Here is a 6,002-nt window from a genome sequence, read left to right as displayed (position 1 = left end):
TAATGTATCAATTCTTCCAAATAGTAACCATAGAGCTAGTGTTAGTATGTACATAAGTATATCCGTACAATGGAGTACTAGACAATGAAAAGAAAATGAAGTATAAATACACACTCCAATGTAAATCAACTTTGTAAACAGAATGTCAAGTGAAAAAAAGTCAGAACAAAAGATTATAGATTACATGGTTACATTTATGTGAATAGTCTAGAATGCCAAATCCATAGCTTTGCGCAGTGGCAGTATCGTAGCCAATGAGGTTTATCCGAGGCGCGATTATTGCTAATAGAATGCCAAATCCATAAAGACAGAAAGTCGACTGGTGTTCCCCTGGGGATGGGGATCACACAAATAAAGATTGCTGCTAATGGGTACAAGGTATCTTTAAGGTATATTGGAAATGTTCTGAAAATAAATTTTGGTGATGTTTGCACAAACCTATGAGTATACAAAAATCTATTTAACTGTGCACTTTAAGTGGGTGAATTTTATGGTATGTGAACTATATTTCAATAAAGGTGTAAAAAACAACAAAGAATAATTAACCAGGATGAATGTACAGGAACTGGTTATACTTCTGGGACTGGATTTGAATGTGTTTAATCAAACAGCCTGAAGCATAAAATTCAATAAGAAGACGTTTATTGGGGGGGATGGATATTAGTCATGGAAAAGCTGCATGTCAAACATATAATCAGAGATGGATCTACATGGCATAAGACTTGGACTGTGGTAGCCATGGAAGTGAATCTTCGCTGTAATCTTGCTTCAGGAGAGAATCTTGTCATTCACCTGAAAGGAATTCTATTAGCTGAAAGACTCTACCTGAAGAGCTTTCAGGATCCATCTCACTTGTTTTTTGTTTTCTGTTTTTTAAGATTTTTATTTATTTGACAGAGAGAGACACAGTGAGGAGAGAGGGAACACAAAGAAGGGACAGTTGGAGAGGTAGAAACTGGCTCTCCACCAAGCAGGGAGCCCGACCTGAGGACTGATCCTAGGATCCTGGAATCATGACCTGAGCCAGAGGCAGATGCTTAACGACTGAGCCACACAGGTAGCCTATCCATCTCACTTTTGGAGCCAAGCCAATGCCTGGTCATATGTAGATGACTTGTCTTCTGGTTTCCAACAGAAGTCTGATCTAACGAATAATCTTTGTCTTGGACTTCCCAGTTGGGTTGCCCAACACTGTCCAATCTGTATAATGGCTAGAAAGTCTCCCTGCTCTATCCTACTTCTTTAACTCCTTTTCTTTTTACAGTTTTCCTTTTTGTATCATATTCTGAATCCAGTCTGCCCTTATCTCTTACAGATATGACCTCCAATAAACTGCAAACCTATCTTAACATTTTCTTTTATAGAACCCAATGGATGTATCATAGAATTCATCAAATTCGGTTGAGAGTATAAACGTATCTAACATATTTAAAAGGACCCAAATTTAAGGATAATTTTTCATCATAAAAACTCATATTAATATATTTAATTCAAAATAAGGTATCATTATTTCAAATCAATTTTGTAATGAAACAGACTACTTAACATAATTACATAGTCAACTTACCCTCTTTTTTTACTCTCATTGGTGTTACTACTATTTTATTGATGGTTCAGAAGATTAAGGAATTTGGACATAGTTCGATTAGAGTTGAGTTTATTATTTAAGGTTTCTGGCACTAAACTTGGAGCAGTTCAGTTTTACTGCAGAAACAAAATAAATCCTCTATATTTAGTTTAAAAAGTAACTATAAAAAAACAAAAAATGGTTACCAGAGGGGAGATTGGTGAGCAGATGTGTGAAATAGGTGAAGAGGATTAAGAGTACACTTACCTTAAAAAAAAAAAAAAAAAGATTTTATTCATTTATTTTAGAGAGACAGAGAGAGAGAGAGCATGAACATGAACATGCACACATGAGTGGGTGAGGGGTAGAGGGACACTTAAATGACTGAGCTACCTATGTGCCCCCAAAATACATTTACCTTGATGATCACTGAGTAATATATAGAACTGCTGAATCACTATATTGTATACCTGAAACTAATATAGTAACACTGTATGTTAACTATATTAGATTTTCTTTTAAAAAGGTAACAAGAAAAACAAACTAAAAACATTACAACAGTCATAAAATTTCTAAAAGACAAATCTCGATTTTACTTGGGCCTGACATAAAGAAGCATAGCTTTTGCTGCATAGCATTTCATATTTTAATTTCACAATGAAAATGTAAATGATTACATTCCTGATAAAATGATTATGTCAGTATCCTATGAAGCAACATAAAATTTTTACAAACAATAAACTGAGCATGCCTCTAATAGAAGAGTCAGTTTTGGTACCATTATACAAAAGAGAATACTGCTACAATTTTTTATTCTCTTAACTAAAAGTCATTCATTCTCATTCTTACCACATTTATAGCACAGTCTACTGGACTTTGGCAGAGCTGCTGTGACCACAAACTGTTTCTTGAATCAGAGGTAATTAGCAGGCTTGTGTGCCAATTCTTGAACAATGAGATTGGTTTTCTAGCATTTCTGGAAGAAACGTTCATCTTTTGCTTTTTTTCAACTCCATTTCCCTGCAGCATTCACAGAATGCAGATTTTGGCCATCTGGGGTCCACACATAGAACAGTGTGAGGCATGACATGCCTGCTTGAAACGGATTTATCTTTTAGTATAAGAATGATAATAATGAAAATATGTAACACAAGCTGCTTACAGTTTGATCTATTCCTTCCAAAAAAGGTATATTGATGTCAAACGCCCAGTACCTCAGAATATGACTTTATTGGGAGATAATTTCCTAACAAAGTAGTCAAGTTAAAATGAAGTCATTAGGGTGGGCTCTCATCCAATACGACTTGTATCCTTTTAAAAAGGTAACGGTGAGGGAGAATCTAAGTCTCTTTCCCAGGTTTTGGTAGCCTCCCTTACAGCCTTCAAAAAGAGCCACCCCTGCCAACACCTTGATCTCAGACTTCTAGTTTCCAGAATTTTGAGACAATAAATTTCTGTTGATATGTCACCCAGATCATATTATTTTGTTACAGTAGTCCCAGGAAACCAATACACAGGCTACGTTTAATTCACTGTAGGGTACATGAACTTCATTTTAGGGAACAATTCATTTTTGAAGATATTTAACTACACTTCCCTTGAGCATGTATGGTTTGAATAAGACTGCATTTGTATGTTTATCATGTGTATTGACTTTCCTCTTCTACTTCTAAAATCTCACCACTTCTCATAAAGCAATCAAGGAAATAATGAATACATATCATTTAAATAAGATTTTCTTTTTTTTTTTTTGGTTGAAAGTAGTTAACAAAAAGCAATGAGTCTAAAAAGTTCCTGTGGTAGGCAGCCTCTAAGATGGGTCCCAACAGTCCCTGACTATAAACATTCATGCTTTTATGTAACCTCATCCTTTTCAGTGTGGGCTGAATTCAGTGACTTACCGCAAAGAACAGAATGTGGCAGGTGTGATGGGATGTCTATATTACAAAAACATGACATCCATTTTTGATGATTTCTTGCTCTCTTATTTGAATTACTCACACTGAGGGAAGTGGCCATGTTTATGAAGAACCCTATGGATGGGTGCTTGAGCGGTATTAACACCCTCTGAGGCGTTCGTCTCATACACTACAAGAAATTTTATTCTGATAATAACAGTGTCTGTCGGCAGATACTTCAGCTCATGAAGTCCTGAAATAGCACTGCAACTCTGCCAACACTCTGACAATAATCTCTTGAGAGACCTTGAACCAGAGGTACCTCACTAAATGGCATCCATATTTCTGGCCCACAGATTGTAGGAGATAATAAATGGTTGTCATTCCAGCTGCTAAATGTTAGGATGATTTGTTACACAGAAATATATAAATAACACAAAGCTATAATAGTTATTAAACATTTTTCTCTTTGTATGATATTATATTTACATCATTTTAGGGATTTTAGGGAAAACGTAAGTGGTGATAATTTTGAAGGTAAAAAGAAATGTGTTAGAGAGGACCACGTCTCTAAAAGGTTAACAAAGTTTAAGTCTGTGGTTTCACAACTGCTTCTTTCCAGTGAAATTTGTTTGGAAATAAATTTGCAAAGCTTCACCATAAATACAAAGCATTTATAATAAACTCCATGCATATTATATTTTCTCATACATAAGTTGGTTCTATTTTTCTCAGATACTAAAAAGTTACTTCCATATTCTTTCAGCTTATTTTAAATACTAAAAAGTTAAGTTGTTATTTTTTGTTGTTATTTTTGTTAATGGAATTATTTCCCAGTACATTATTATAATATTAATAATGTTTTATTTTTTAACCTAAAATACTGTTAATAAGATTAAAGGATTTTTTTAAAGATTTTATTTATTTATTTGACAGGCAGAGATCACAAGTTGGTAGAGAGGCAGGCAGAGAGGAGGGGGGAAGTAGGCTTCATGCTGAGCAGAGAGCCCGATGCAGGGCTCGATCCCAGGACCCTGAGACCATTATCTGAGCAGAAGGCAGAGGCTTTAACCCACTAAGCCACACAGGTGCCCCAAGATTAAAGAATTTTATGAAGAAACTATTACATACAAAGAAATGTGGCAGTAGTCAATGAACTTAGACTTGTCTGAGTCTAAATTTAGTCTGAATTTAAATGAGTCTGAATTTAAATTTGTCGAAAAAATTATTGTTTCTCTTACACAACTTCCATTGGGATTCCCCCAAATTTGTTTGAAGACAGATGAGATAAATGCTTTTTATTATCCAATCAAAATACTGTAATGAATATATTAGTTTTCTATTGTTGCTGTAACAAGTTGCCACAAACTTAGTGACTTAAAACAACACAAATTTATTAACTTACAGTTTCAGAGTTCAGAATCTGACACAGGTCTCGTAGGACAAAAATCAAGGTCTTGGTAGTGTGTATGTTCCTTTCTGGAATTGTTAGTAGGACAATCCATTTTCTTGTCCTTCCCAACTTTTAAAAGCTGCTTGCATTCCTTGGCTTAAGACCTTTTTCCTTCACCCTCAAAGCCAACATTGGTACAGGTCCAGTGATTTTCACTTTACCTTTCTGGGATTTATTTTTCTGTTGTCACATCTGCTTTTAAGGACTCATATCATTACAACGGGTCTAAGTGCATAATCCAATGTAATTTCGCCATGGTAATGTCTGTAATCTCACTCACATCTACAAAGTCCTTTTTGCCTTGTGTGGTGACATACTCATATGTTCCAGGACAAGAGCCCACCATAGTAGATTATGGTATTTGGTTAATAAATAATATATTAAAAACTATAAAATTAAGTTTAATTCTGAGATTTCATATCAAGGTATATGCTCAAGAATGTAAAGAAATGTAAAGATTCAGACATGAAAACACCTTAGTGTTCTCTTGTGAAAAATAAAATTGAATATCTCAACAAACAAATTTCCTTTCAAATGAAAACTCAGTACTTTACAGAAAATGAGTTCTTTTTTTTTTTTTAAAGATTTTATTTATTTATTCGACAGAGAGAGATCACAAGTAGGCAGAGAGGCAGGCAGAGAGAGAGAGAGGAGGAAGCAGGCTCCCTGCTGAGCACAGAGCCTGATGCGGGACTCAATCCCAGGACCCTGAGATCATGACCTGAGCCGAGGACAGCGGCTTAACCCACTGAGCCGCCCAGGTGCCCCCAGAAAATGAGTTCTTATAAAATAGACTGAATTCCCAACAAACTTAGTAGATTAAAAAAGAATAAACATTGGTTTTATAAATCACTTAGTTGTAGCTGGCAGTTGATTTTTCTGTTTCTGTGCTCACTGGAAAAAATGGAGGTGATAATATTGATCAATACTTAAGTTCGTATTTTTATAAGAATAACTGATTGGAGGCAGCCTGGGTGGCTCAGTCACTTAAGTGTGCAACTCTTGATTTTGGCTCAAGTCATGATCTTAGGATAGTGAGACCAGCCCCATTGCACTCCATGCTCAGCTCAGAGTCTGCTTAAGA

The 6,002-nt window shown here is 35.4% G+C and overlaps 1 pseudogene; it reads left to right on the top strand.

Moving 5' to 3' along the window:
- Nucleotides 1-225: 225 nt before the first annotated feature.
- On the top strand, nucleotides 226-438 carry LOC116585350 (annotated as a pseudogene).
- The last annotated feature ends 5,564 nt before the right edge of the window (nucleotides 439-6,002 follow it).

This window comes from Mustela erminea, chromosome 2 (assembly GCF_009829155.1).
Source record: "Mustela erminea isolate mMusErm1 chromosome 2, mMusErm1.Pri, whole genome shotgun sequence".
In the NCBI taxonomy this organism is placed as follows: domain Eukaryota; kingdom Metazoa; phylum Chordata; class Mammalia; order Carnivora; family Mustelidae; genus Mustela; species Mustela erminea.
Note: the sequence above shows the minus strand (reverse complement) of the source record. Positions and strands in the feature narration are given on the sequence as shown.